This window comes from Protopterus annectens, chromosome 3.part0 (genome assembly GCF_019279795.1).
Source record: "Protopterus annectens isolate FY-2018-M chromosome 3.part0, PAN1.0, whole genome shotgun sequence".
NCBI lineage: Eukaryota > Metazoa > Chordata > Ceratodontiformes > Protopteridae > Protopterus > Protopterus annectens.
In genome coordinates, this window is record NC_056731.1 from 1,911,746,111 (window position 1) to 1,911,761,333 (window position 15,223).

The window sequence follows — 15,223 nt, forward strand, 5'->3', positions numbered from 1 at the left end:
CCTGTTCAAGTAAAACATAGCTGCCTATGTACGTCTAGTAAGTGTAAGCAATATTCACCTGTGTTAGAAACTTTAGGAAAGAAAACTGGTAATTCAATAGTTTGATTAATATTAGATTCACAGACCATCTTAGGAAGAAAGGAAGGATTAGTTCTCAATGACACCCTTTCTTTATGAAAAATGATATACTGGGGTTTTGCACATAATGCCTGGATTTCAGAAACTCTTCTGGCAGAAGTGATGGCTACTAGAAAAAGTTTTCCAGGAAAGGAATTTGAGATGGCAAGTGGCCGCTGGTTCAAAGGAAGGTAGTACTAAAGTTTGCAAAACCAAGGTTAGATCCCACAGATGTAAGGGATCTTTGATTGGAGGTTTTAAATGTAAGGCACCTTTTAGAAAGACCTTGCATAGGTGATGGGATATTAAAGAATGACTGTCGTATCCGTTGAGAAAATTAGAAATGGCTGCTAACTGAACTCTAATGGTGGAAGCAGAAGCCCCTTGAAAAAAAGGGTGGCTAAAAATTCCAAAACTTTTTCAACAGGTGCCGAGAAGGGGTCTGAGTTATTTTCAGAAGCCAAAATTGAAAATATCTTCCATTTAGTGAAACAGAGTCTCCTGGTGGAAGGTCTATGGGAAGCCAGAAGAATTTTTTGTACGGGGTAAGTTATATTATTCTGCCTGGCGACTAAGGGAATTGGAGGAACCAAGCTGTCAGCGTGAGAGAGCATAGACTGGGATGCACCAATCCCTGCGGGTGAGACAGCAGGTCTGGGACTGGGTCCAGAATCCATAGATGGTGAATCAAGTGAGGCCAAAGAAAGGGGAACCAAATTTGCCTGGGCCAGAAGGGGACAATGAGAATCACTTTGCTTTGCAACCTTTGCACTTTCTTTAGGAAGAGGGGTATGAGAGGAAACGGGGGAAAGGCATAAAGAAGAACTGAGGGCCAATCGAGAAAGAGAGCGTCTCTCGGGGACTCCCCCTGAGGGGGGATTAGGGCAAAGTAGCTGCTGCACTTGTTGTTGGTTGAGGAGGCACAGAGATCACAGCAAGGCTGGCCCCATCATGGAAATATTTCCTTTGCCACTTTGGGATTGAGAGACCACTAGTGAGGCAGTAGAATGTCTCTGCTTAGCTTGTCCACTACCACGTTGGACCTCCCCGGGATATGCGTTGCCACAAGAAAACAGTTGGAAGATATCACCCACTGCCACACTCTGAGAGCTTCCCGGCAAAGGGGGTAGGATTTGGTTCCACCCTGTTTGATGATGTACCAAACCACTGACATATCTGACTGGACTGCAACTGTTCCCAGAGGAAAAACAGATTGAAAGGCATGCAGCGCTAAGGGCACTGCTCTCATCTCCAGGACACTGATGTGCAAGTTGGCCTCTTGTGGAGACCAAGTTCCTTGGGCAGTTCTTCCCAGATACTGCCCCCCCCCATCTGGGGGGCGTCCACGATCACTATTGCCTTGGGTTGCGGGGAAATAAAGGGACGTCCCATTAGGACCTTTTCTGACTGCATCCACCAGGATAGATCCTTTTTGCAACCTCCTTTTACTAAGATCAGGTGGGTCATCGGATGAGATAGGATGGACCATTGGGAGGCTAGAAGCCATTGAAGTAGCCTCATGTGAAATATCACCAAGGGAACCAGGGTGGTGGCCACTACCATAGATCCTAGAGCTTGAAGAACAAATAGAGCGGACACTTTGTTTTTCATTAAAATAAGCTGTACTTGAGACCTTATCTTTTGAAGCCTGGGAAAGGGTAAAGAAGCTATGCACAAAACTGTGTTGAAGCAGGCTCCTATAAATGCTAGGTCTTGAGTGGGAGACAGCTGTGACTTCTCTTTGTTGACTGTTATGCCCAGGGCACTGAACAAGTGTATGATGAAGTCCGTAGCTTGAAGCAGTTGATGCCTGGCAGGGGCAGCAAGGAGCCAGTCGTCTAGATAAGGAAACCCCCAGAATCCGTGTAGTCTCACGTGAGCCGTGACTGCTGCCATGCATTTGGTGAACACTCTGGGGGCTGTGCTGAGGCCAAAGGGCAGTGTTTTCAACTGATGACTGGCCCCTAGCCAAAAGCAGAGATACCTTCTTGAGCGTTTGTCCATCCTTATGTGGTAATACACATCATGAAGGTCTATAGAGCACATCCGATTGTTTTCCCCTAGAAAAGGGAGAAGAGACTGAACCATGACCATCTGGAATTTTGTCTGCTGAACAAACTTGTTCAGAAGGGTGAGGTCCAATATTGTTCTCCAGTCCTCCGTCTTCTTTGGCACTAAAAAGAACCTGAAGTAAAATGCGGATCCTATCTGGTCTGGCGGGACTTCTTGGATGACTCTTTTATTCTAGCGGCTTTTGAACTTCTATGGCTGCTTGATCCCTCTGATTGGGTGGAACATCGGAGACTTTTCTCAATGATCTTGGGAAAAGGGTGAAGAGTATGTGATAGCCTCTGGTAATGATTCTCTGCACTCAAGTGTCAGAGGTTACTTGTCTCCAGGCTGTCGACTGCAGTGAGTCTTCCCCCGACTGCTTCCAGAGGTAAGCAATCAGGCTTCCTTTCAGAAACACTGGTAGGGTTGTCCAGAGAAAGTCTCTCTGGAACGTTGGTTTCATGGGCCACCTCTTCCTCGTGGGTGGCGTCTTCCATCTTAGTACCCCCCTCTACCCCGAAGGGAGCTGCTGCCATGTGTGTTGTGTCCTGGAAAGGCCCCTGGGACTTTTTGATCCACATCTTTCCACTCCTTTGATTCTTGCAACAGGATTGCTGAGGAGTAGAAAAACAAATGCCCATAGCAGACAGAGTTTTTCCATCCTTCTCACACCTCGCTAGTATGTCTTTCACCTTGAGGCCGAACAAAGATGACCAATCAAAAGAAGCACTAATGAAGGAAGACTTGAATGGCTCCTCAAATTCACACAAGCATATCCAGGCATGGCGCCTTATAGCAATGTTGGAACCTGCTGCTCTGGTCATGCCTTTGGCTGTTTGTGCAATGAGCCGCACAGACAAGTTTGATATACTGAACAGAGCAGTATGTCAGGAACAATGCTGTTTTCTAATATAATGAGTGAGCGTGATAAGAAGTATATTACCATGGATCCCTGGAACGTGGGAACTGATCGTGATGTAGACGGGCGGTTTATGCAACTGGAAAGATTAATGACTAAAGAAATTGCTTTATATTTGGATATGCGCCTTTTGGAGAAATATGTCAGTTTAAACATTACTCCGAGGGGGTTGCGTATTGATAAGTTACTGCCACACTATTTTCTGAAGAGGAGTCTGATCTTTTAGACGAGTGGAAACAGGCTTCTTTATCTTGTACCAGTAGTTGGCTTCGCACTCTGATTAAGCGAAACTTGAGAGCTCATGAAAAATTGAAAAAGGAGATTTTGCATCTACAGGATGAGGTGGTGGGGGAGTCCTGTTATAGGATGCAAACTTTAAAAGTAAATGAGAAAATATGTAAACTAGAGGGAGATATCATCCAGAGGAAGCGGAACTAGCTCATACGTGATTTAAGGGACTATGAGACTGGTATACTGTTTTCATGGCAACGAGAACCTGTGCGTAGCAGGTCAAAGGTTAGAAAAGCAAGTCAAAGACAACGTGGTTTTTCAGTGTCTTCAGCGTCTTCATCGGAAAGGAGCATAGCGAAAAATGTAACTTTTGCCAGAACTTCAGCGACTACCAGTGCAGTTGAAGTGCTTGATGGTGCTTTAGTCTCTTCCAACACAGGGGACTCCTTTCATACGAACAGTTCGAACAAGGGGCGAAACGGAAGGAAGGGAAGAAACCGCTTCAAATGACTTACTGGTATGTGAAGCTGGTTCCATTCTAACAAATGTTGCTAAAGAGACTCTAATGTGTATTAATTTATCCAATTTGGAATTGACTAATGATATGCAAAATGTTTTGTATAAGGGTAGTAAGTTTATACCAACATTTTTTCCTTCTTTTGCAGACATTTATTTTGAAATTAAAGACTTCATTAGAAAGTTGCTGCTTAAAGTTTATTTTAAAAAAGAAGATGAGCCAATTATTGAAAATTTTGAACCTAATTTTTGTAACATTGATTTAGATGATAGCCTTTTGAATTTGTCTATATATGACTATGATTGGTCAGACCTCAATGAATTGTGTGAAAATGATGAACAAGTTAATCATGAAAGTAATTATAATACTGGCTATGGAAAATTGAATGTACCATATCTAAAGAATGTTAACAAGTTTATACCCAGTATCACTGTACCTGCCATTTCAACTTTTTTTAAAGTTCTTCTTAAGGAAGTTGATATAGCTTATAAATTATTTTGTAAAGAAAAAAGATGCTATAACCTAAGTAAAAATGAATGGCAAGCATTGAAAGAATTGAAAAAGTTAAAATCCAACTTTATATTTAAATGTGCTGATAAAGGTGGGAATTGGGTTATCATGAACAAATCTGATTATTGTGATATGGTTGATGTTCTACTTTCTAATGGTGATGAATATAAAAAAATTGGACTGTGAGCCAACCCAGATATTTAATGATGAATTATTATTCCTGTTAGAAAAGGGAGAACGTTTGGGCTTTTTTGAACATAGGGATGTTTGCAGAATATACATTAAAAAACCTGCTATACCTATTTTGTATGCTCTACCTAAGGTGCATAAAAACTTACAAAAACCTCCTGGTAGGCCCATAGTCTCAGGGATAGGCTCCTTTTTGGACAATGTAAATACTTTTTTGGATTTTCATCTGAAAACATATTTGGGTAGGGTTACAGCTCACATTTCTAATACTCAGGATCTTATCAATAGTGTATCCAAAATTAAATGGCATCCAGATTATTATTGGGTAACTATAGATGTTAAATCATTGTATACAAATATTGACATTAGATGGGGACTGGATTCAATTTATGATATGTTGGGTGAAGGGCCAAGGACTAATTTTTTGGTAAGCTTATTAGAGTTCTGTTTGACTCATAATTATTTTTTATTTAATAATAGTTATTTTTTGCAAACAAAAGGTACGGCGATGGGGGCAGCTTTTGCGCCCTCATATGCTGTCATATATATGGTTTTTTTTGAGAAAATATTTATTTACCCTGATTTTTTTTAAGAACAATGTGATATTGTATCAGCGCTTTATTGATGATCTCATTTTCATTTGTAAGGGAGATATAATTGATTTCCTTGAATTTTTTGAAGTATTGAATAATAATGGGCACAATCTTTCCTTTTCTTATGAATTAAATAGAACACAGATTAATTTTTTGGATCTGTCACTATTTGTAGATGGGGAGAATATTGGATTTAGGCCCTATAGAAAATCTACTTCAGTTAATATGTTTTTGCATGCGACAAGCATGCATCCTGACCATTTACTGAAGGCTTTACCTTATGGAGAATTCAAGAGAATATTTGATCACACTAGTAACATTAATGAAAAATCTAATGAACTAAATAAAATTGTGCTCAGGTTGGGTGAAAGAGGTTATAATAAAACACAGTTATTAGCATGTAGGGACAAATTACTTGGAAGAAAATTATTTGGAAGAAAAATAGAGTCTATAAATTTTGAATTCAGACATGAAGAGTTGAACATAGAACAGAATAATGAAGACGTTGATAAACTTTTTTATGTCACTAAGTTTACTGCCTTTTCTGATAAACTAGTGTTATTGGTCAGAAAATATTGGTATCTAGTCAGTGATGATGAATTGATTGGTCACTTGTTCCCTAAACATATCACGTTTTCATATAAGAGAGGAAAAAATCTCAAGGAATTGTTAAATAATAATCTAATTGAAAGGAAAGAGAATATCATGACTTCAAAGTTGGGTACATATCGTTGTGGTTCTTGTAATATTTGTGATAAGGTTGTGAACCTGAGTATCATTAATGATGTAAATTATACTCCCAAATATCACTTTAATTGTAAGTCAACAGGGGTGGTTTATATCTTGGGATGTTCATGTAAAAATATGTGGTATACAGGACAAACCAAAAGGATGGTTAGGATATGGATTTTAGAGCATTTAAAAGACATAAGGAACCAAAATCTGTTTAGCCCTGTTGCTAAGCACTTTTTAGAAAAACATGGTGGGTCTTCTAATAGTTTAACATTTAGTGTTTTGGGAAAACCCTTCCTTCAGAGGGGAGATGATGTTGTAGGAAAACTATTGGAACTTGAGACTAGAATGATTTTCAAGTTCCATACCTTAAAGCCTAATGGTATGAATCAAGAATTAGGCATTTAATGAATTATTGATGTTTAGTACAGCTCACTTATTTATTTATTTATTTATGTATTTATTCATTCATGCATTTATATATTTATATTCATGTCATAGAAATTTATGGTTGGTTTAAGGTCACTTTAAATAATCCTTCATTGTTAAATTGATTAATTAGGGGATTAATTTGTTAATTGTTTAAAAGAGAAGTGTATATAAATGTTATGAGTGCATTGAATTAACTGTGATCCTTGAAGGCGAACTGCCGAGGTACCAGATCGTTCAATTAAAGAAAAGCAATTTACTGGTGAAGTACTGGCTGGCTGTGTGTTTTTTTATTTTTTGAATTGTGAGGTGTTTTTGTCAAGTTTGATATAAATTCCAGGGTGGCTAGCTGAGAGGCAACCTTGTCCTGCACTTTGTCAGGCACTGCTCCCGCGAGAGTATCTGATAACTCCTTAATCAGATCTCTCTGAAGTCTAGTAAAATGTGCCATGAAGTTCAAGGATGATGAAGCGTAGACCCGCTTAGCAACTCTGTCCATAATCCTAGACTCCCAGTTAGGAGGGTAGACAGTAGAACTCTCATTGGCGACTCCTTTCTTGGTGGCAGCCGTGACCACCATGGCATCTACTGCTAAACCCTTGGCCCAATGTTGGTGGTCTTCAGGAGGCAATAACATTTTTTCCTGTCTTCGGGGAATAGGCTCTATGGAGTCAGGGGCCTTCCAAGCATACTGTGCAATTAGCTTAATAAGATAGTCAGTGGGTGGGGCTACCCAGGAAGTAGATGGTCAACCACTGAATGCTTGCAAGTACATGGATTCCTCTGAGGTCGGGTCTTGGGGCTTCCAGTTACCCCTCTGCTTGAGGAGCTCTAGGATGTCTCCAAATAAGACATCTTCAGGGGGTGACCGGGGGGGGGGAGGCCTTCCCCTTCATCGAAATCCATGTCCTCGGAAAGAGATTCTTCCAGGGAATCTAGGTACTTCCTCTTGCATGTCTTCCTACGGGGGGGGGGGGGGTTCCTCAACAGAGATCTCCGAGGAAGACTCCGAAGAAGAGGGGCCCTGTGCAGGGGTAACGAAGTGTCTGTGCTCGCTGTCCTGTCATGGAAATTGCTGACAGCTCTGGACCAGAAGATATGGTAATGTGACACTCCGATGCAGGAGGAACCAGCTGAGTGCCTGCAGAGGCTAAAGCTCTCCCCATAACCTGGAAGGCAGGACCCCCCCCCAATGATGAGTGGAAGCCCGCAACCGAGAAAGACCACCTCAAAACCGAGGTCACACCCCACCCTGAGAGTCTGCCCTCCGAAGCAGGAGACGGGGAATGATCCACAATTGACAAGGTATCGAGAGCCAAGGTTGGCTCCATATAAAAACAGGAGCCCATCTGAGACCCTCTGAACTGGCAGTGGAGTCTCAGCCCAGAGTATCTGTCGGTTCCGAGGATGGAACCGAAGAAGTCAGATCAACATCTGGTGTTGAGATACAGATGCCTAACGGCACCGGAAAAGCTGGTACCAGGGGAATTGAAATGCTGGGCTCCAACGTTCCAGTGGAAGTCAGGGGAGGAGACAAAGGAGGAGTCCAGGGCCTGAGAAGGGGCTGGAATACCCCTGGCCACCAAAAGCTGATCCACCAATCTAATGACATCTACCTTGGAGGGACTCCTGGAGGATTGAACAGACAATCCTGAAGGGGACTCAGGTTGTTCCAGAAAGGGACTGGGCAACTGACCCGCAAAAGGGTCTATGGAAAGTGATTACTCTTCCTGAGACAAAGATTCAGGTCTAGTTTTGGTACTGAGTCGTGGGGAAGAGCCTGCTAAGATGCCGTTGGAGAAGTCATCACCGAGCCAGAAACTAAAGAAGGCGATGTCAACGCTGGTGCCAAAGACACCACAGTGCATTTGTCGGTGCTGAGGATTCTTTAAGTTGAAGTTTTGGAACTTTTGCTTTTTTGTTCCATGGAGGTTAGTCAGAACAGTAGCCTTATGTTTTCATGCCACCGGTGCTGTGGGGGACTTAGGTACCATGTGGTTCTTCTTTTTGGCAGGGTCTGATTTGGAATCAGACTTGGACAAAGCTTCATTAAACTTAGCTTTTTAAAGACTTAGCTGTGATGGCGTCTTGTTGGGTTTACTATTATAACTCCGAAGTGCATTCTGTTGAAAGCCAGTATCTCCGATTCCTAAGCACAAAAGTGACAATGTCAAATTCCGACATTGCCAAAAGTACATCTCAAATTCGTCCTCCAAACAGGCTTTAACATGGGTCGAGATAGGGGCGAGATTTGTACTTCGACAATGTCGGGTTCAACATTGCTACCATTCGACCCTTGCCATTCGTTGTAGTGGTGTCGACAACATAAGCGTCGGAATTATGATAGTAAACCGTCTTGCTTACAGAGCGGCAAATGAGATCTGAGGTAATGGAGAGAGAGAGGTACTGTGGGTAGAGTTTTAGCTCGAGAGTTTTTTTGGCTGGCGCGAGCTGTATAATGGCTGAGCCGGTTCTGAGGATCAGAACAGAGTCCCATATGTCAAGAATGAATGAAGATTGTCAACATCAGATTAACATTTTCCAAGAAAGAAATTTAAGATCACAGTCATGTTGAGGTTCAAAGAGTGGATGAACCAGGGCTTGCAGTACCAAAGTGAGATCCTATGGAGAAGCGGGATCTTTAAATGGAGGTCTTAACAGAAATATGCCTCATAAAAAGGTTTTACAGAGCTTATGAGAAGTGAGCGAGGATCCATCAAATCCAATATGGAAATTAGAAATTGCTGCGAACTGAACTTTTAACTGTTTATTTATTTTATATTTGTTTACTGGGAAAGTCTGACTGGACACAAGTCTTTTTTCAGCAGAGGCCCAGGGAGAAACTCTCCACATATAACAAAGCACATACAACGCAAGTATTATCTATTATAATTTCACAGTTACAGAAGTTAGACATTTTCCTTGTACATCAATACCCAGCTACAGAGCAGGATAATTTCATAATACATCAAAACTATAATGGTAGTCAATAACTACAAACATTTGTAACCAAGTGAGTTAACAGAAGCTGTTCAGTTTGAAGGCTGAAGCTGTAAATGTAAAGCTGGTAGGATAGTTTTGGATAGACTTTACTGTTAGAAGGATGACACACTTTTTAGGTAGATAAGTTAGATGACAGGTGGGGAAAGGTGGAGTAGAAGAGATACAGAGAATATTCTAGGGTATAGGCATAGGACAAGAATGAATAGTAGAAGGAAGAGAAAGTTTCAGGAAGAAGTGAAGATAAAATGTCTGATAAAAAGGTGAGAGAGGTAATCCTGTGTGACCAGAGGTCTAACCTGGAGAGTTACAGCTATATTTCCTATTTGCTTGTAAGTATGATTTTAGGGATTGTTTAAATAGGGCTAAGGAAGAGATTACAGTTATGTTAGTGGGCAAAGTATTTCACTTTTTGGCTATGAAATTAGAGTCTAGGGAAGATCCAGCAGAGTTGTAAGGTTTAATGACTTGACAAAGTTTATTATTGGAGCATAGGACTCTAGTACTGGAGTAGGGATGTATTAGGTTTTGTAATGCAGGAATTTTGTCTGGGTAGTAAAGCATTTTTTGGGCTAATATGACCTGGTTGTAGAGGAAAAGATGGGGGAGTTCGAGCCAATTAAGTCTTTTTAGGACTGAGCAGTGGTGTTCGAGCCAATTAAGTATTTTTAGGACTGAGCAGTGGTATGTGAGATTGAAGAACTAGCTCCTTGATTAATAAGCTTCATCAAGAAATCAAGATTATTATTAAGCAGGTCAAAAAAGGGTTCCATTAGCCCTTTAAAGTGTCCACTGTACAAATCTTTTCCATTTACTAGCACAAAGTTTCCTTGTAGACGGTTTAAGGGAAGATAAAATCTGAAGGACAGGAGATGAGAGCATAGGTTGTCTGGCTATTACTGGAAATGGAGAAACCAAGCTGTCAACTTGAGATTGTGGAGATCTGGATGCATCATGCCTGTTGGGTGAGACAGTAGATTTGGAGCTGGGTCCAGAATCTAGGGTTGATGAATTAAATGAGGCCACAGGAAGGGAAAAGAAATCTGTCGAGGCCAACAGGGTGCAATGATGATGACTTTGCTCTTCAGCCTGGCAGCTCTCCGTAGGAACTTTGGAATCAAAGGAATTGGGGGAAAAGCATAAAGTAGACTGGGGGGGGGGGCAATCATGCAGAACAGCATCCCTCGATGACGCCTCCTGTGGGGGGATTAGGGCAAAGTAGCTGCTGCACTTGTTGTTTAGGGGAGATGCAAAGAGATCTCAGCAAGGCTGGCCCCACTGTCGGAAAATTAATTCCGCTGCATTCTTGTTGAGGGACCATTTGGGAGGTAGTAGGATGTACCTGCTCAGTTTGTCTGCTAATACATTGGAGTTCCCTGGAACATGCATTGCTATAAGAAAGTGGTCGGAAGAAATCATCCACTGCCAAACTCTGAGCACTTCTTGACATGGGGGGGGGGGTAAGATCTGGTTCCTCTTTGTTTGTTGACTTACCAAACAACTGACATGTCTGTTTGAATTATTAATGTTCCTGAAGGGAGAGCACTCTGAAAGATCTGCAATGCTAGAAGCACTGCTCTCAACTCGAGGACATTGATATGCAAAGTGGTCTCTTTGGGGGACCATGTGCCTTGGACTGTCTTTCCCATGTAATGCCCCCCTCCACACCCTAGCTGGGAAGCATCTGTGGACAATGGTCTTAGGCTGAGGGGGAATGAACAAATGGCCTTGCAGAACCTCTTCTGACTGAATCCACCACATTAGATCCCTCTTGCATATACTGCTGATTCGTATTGCAGCAGATAAAGGAATGTGAAGTATTGACCATTGAGAGGCTATCATCCATTGGAGAACTCTCATGTGGGAGGGTGGCATAATGGTTATGGTGTTTACCTTACAGACACAAGGTACAGGGTTTGATTCTCACAGGGTGCAATTGGCTAGGCTTAAAAATGGCCCACAAGGGCAGTTAGCCTAGTACTAATCTATGAACCTATGTGACATCTGGCTAAGGGTAGTAATATTATTGCTGCTGCCATTGACCTCCAAAGCCTGAAGGACCAAGTGGGCTGAGATTTTGGTACTGCAAACTATCTTTTTTACTTGTGATCTTATTTTATGAACTCTGGAGAGAGGAAATGAGGCTTTAGTTAATTTTGTATTGAGCAGTGCTCCGGTGAACTCTAGACTTTGACTTGGCTCCAGATGAAGCTTTTCGTAGTTTATGGATATTCCTAGTACAGCACACCTGGATCACATTTTCTCTTGCCAAAATGAGCTGATGCCTGGTTGGAGCAGGGATGAGCCAATTGTCTAAATATGGAAACACCCGGAATCCCTGCAGTCACAAGTGAGCTGCTATGACTGCCAAGCATTTGCTAAACACCCTGAGGGTTGTGGTGACACCAAAGGGCAGACCTCTGAACTGGTCGTGACTGGCTCCCAGACGGAAGTGTAAAAATCTCCTGGATCGTCTGTTCATCCTTATATGATAGTACGCATCCTGAAGATCTGTTGAGTGCATCCAACTGTCCTTTCCAAAAATGGAAGAATTGACTGAACCGTGACCATCCGGAACTTTGTCTTTCAAACCAATTTGTTTAAGATGTTGAGATCCAGAATCGGTCTCCAGTCCTCTGTTTTTCTTTGGCACTAAAAAGAACCTTGAATAAGTTCCGGATTCTAACTGCTCTTGGGGTACCTTTAGGATGACTCTTTTCTAACAGCCTTTGAATTTGAATTGCTGCTTGTTCCCTCTGACTGGGTGGAACATTGGGGAGTTTTCTTGAATTGGGAGGATATAGAAAAAATGGTATTATATAATGTCTGGAAATGATCCTCTGCACCCAAGTATATGTTATTTCTATCCAGCCTCTCCGGTGCAGGGACAAATGACCCCTGATTGCCTCCAGAGGGGGACAATCGGGCCTCCTTTCAGGAGCTCTGAAAAGGTTTACCAAAAAAAGAATCTTTGAAACTTTGGTTCTGCTGGCCATCTCTGCTGCGAGGGTGGTGTCTAGTATGGGGAACCTCCTCCACATAGCTCCTGGAAATATCCTTGGGATTTTTTTGAACCACATTTTACCCCCACCTCGATGATTCCTTGAAAAGGATTTTTAAGGGGTGGAAAAATGTACGCCCATGGCAGAAAGAGCTTTTCCATCCTTCTCACACCTGGACAAAATATATTTAACCTTGGGGCCAAAAAGTGATGTTTCATCAAAATGAGCATTGACAAACAAAGACTTAAAGGGCTCCGCAAAATCATATAAGCGCGCATTCAGGTGTCTCCCCTAATGGCAATGCCTGAACCCACCACTCTAGCGGTTCCTTCTGTTACAATAGAAATCAGCCTCATGGAGGAGTTGGATATTGACTGTACGGTAGCCAACTGAGAGATGAGAGATGCTTTTACCTCTTTAGAAATGGAACCTGACAGAGTATCAGACAGTACACCTTAATCAGGTTCCTCTGAAGTCTCGTGAAATCCTGCCATGCCTGCCACGAAAACAATGAGCTTGCCAGTAGTCGGAGTCACCCAGGAGGTAGATGAGCCAGTACTGACCACCACCAGGAGTACAGATTCCACTGAAGAGTTACTTGGCTTAAAGCCACCTTACTGTTTTACAATCTTCAGGATGTGTCTGAACAAGACATCATCAGGAGGTGACTGTGGGGACCCTTTGCCCTCATCAAAATCTGTATTTTCTGTGACAGATTCAGGGGAATCTAAATGCTTCTTCTTGTATGTTCTCTTTCTAGGGAGTGCCTCAGCGGGGTACTCTGGGGAGGTGTCAGAAGAAGTGGGATACCCTGATGGTAAGTCCAGGGTTTCAGTACTGGCTGTCCCTGTGGAGAGTATAGTTGAGACTCCAGATGCAGAGATGGTACAGATGTATACAGAGGATCTGAGGGGGTCGGCGCCAGCTGAGTCAGGGGTGCAAATAAGGCTCTCTCCATGACAGCAAAAGCGGACCACCCCAGCGAGGGATAGGACCCTGGAGCTGAGACTGCCAAATCTCTGATCCACGGTCCCTCCCTGTCCAGAGGACAGTCCATCTGAGGCTGAAGTTGGAGTCGCACTAACCATTGCCGAGGCTCAAAGGTGTAGAGACGGCTCCAAAATTCTTGGAGTCGAGTGAAGCACCTCTGACCCGACAGGGTAGAATTGGCACTGAGAGCTCTCTGGATCTGACTGATCCGAAGAGCTCACAGCAGGCCTTGGATCTGAGGATAAAGGAATTCTTAGATCCAAAGCTGATGGGCACGGATAACTCTGATCCAAGGGCTCTGAAACCTTGAAAGGTGCCAGAGGAGGAATTGGTAAAGATGGAGTACTGCGAGTACGGATATCTTGACTCGAAGGGGTAGGAGTGGGAATCATCACCGACTGGCTCTGCCCTGAGAGAATTTTCCTCACTAACCTCTCCACATTGTCTTCCGTAAGGGTTCTGGAAAAGCGAGTGGACACTCCTAATGGAGATCTTGGCCTCTCCAAGAAGGGGAAAGGAACTCTGGAAGGAACTGGGTCCTAGGGGGGGTATTTTGTTCTGGGTGAAACTATCACATCATCAGGTCTTTGTGTCAGATCTGAAGAGGTCTGATCCAAGGTGTGTTTAATTTTTAGGCTTTTTGGATCGGAAGAGACAGTCAGATCCAAGAATTGCTTCTTTATATGTTTTGGATCCAAGGATGAAGTCAGATCCATAGATTTTGGCCTTTTCTTCTTAGGATCCCAGGGAACAGATGGATCTGTAAGAGACCTTTTCAAGGACTTCTCTGAAGATTTATAAGAAGCAGTGGAAGTGCTTGGAGAAGTGGGAGAAATGTTTCTAGATTTTTCTTTATAAGTTGCAGACAAAGCCTCATTAAAGGAGGATGGAAGTAAACCTTTCAGTATTAATTTGTTTTTGCATTCAACCAGAGCCCTTGGGTTGAATGCATGACAGATTGAACAACTTTCTTGGAGATGAAGGGTCCAAGACAGTACACACAAGGCATATACGCATCAGAAAAGGGTATTTTCTGACCACATTTTCCACACTTTTTAAAACCTGCCGTTTATCTTTCTCCGGCATTTTAATAAGTAACTCTAAACTACTAAAAAAAATAACAATCACAGGAACACACACAAAAAAAATTGTAAACTTTAAAGCTTAAATAAAAAACAAAGAACAGCAAGGCTACCACGACCATATAAAAAGTAAAAAAATGTGTGTAATAAATCCTGGATAAGCACTTTTGCGTTATGCAACGTTTCTTCAGATCCAAAAAACAGTTTCATATTTAAATAAAACAAAAGCCAATCATCAAAGGGCTGAAAAACCTCACCCAGTGACATCACACAACTACTCCCTCCTTCTCTTTAAAGCTGGTTTGAATCAGACAGCTGGATTTAACCCTGGGTACTTATTAGCCCTCAACTTAAGTATCCAGTATAACTCTAAACTTTCCACATAGTCATTCAGACTAACCCCCCCCCCCCCCACCCCGGCCGGTTGACCTTTGCACATTGCAGGACTCTAAATAAAAAGCAATGCCTTCAATTTTCTTTAATATGTTTAGCTAAGGCATTTTGAATATTTAGAACCTTTATGTCATGTTGATGTCCTCGAATTCTGTCTTTTAATTTTTGCACAGTCTTACCTACATAGACTCTAACTATAAAAGTTTTTTTTTTTTGTTAAAGACAAGAGGGAAAGGAAAGAGAAAGGGCTACCTACAAAAGTAGTGAAGAGCTATGATGAGTGTACAAGGGAAAAGGGAGAAAATACTAACTATAGTATTTTACAAAGTATAATAGTACAAGAAAGATAAAGGAGAAAATCAAAAACACAACAGTAAAACGAAACAACAACAAACTTATCTAAATTCGAGCTCAAGAGACTAGCAACCACGTCTTTCGCTGGAAGCGGCAAATGAGATCTGAGGTAA

The 15,223-nt window shown here is 42.2% G+C and overlaps 1 protein-coding gene across 1 annotated transcript in view; it reads right to left on the reverse strand.

Moving 5' to 3' along the window:
• Positions 1-15,223, reverse strand: part of LRRCC1 (leucine rich repeat and coiled-coil centrosomal protein 1) — a 1,845,576-nt gene that overhangs the window by 123,867 nt on the left and 1,706,486 nt on the right. The window lies entirely within an intron of this gene.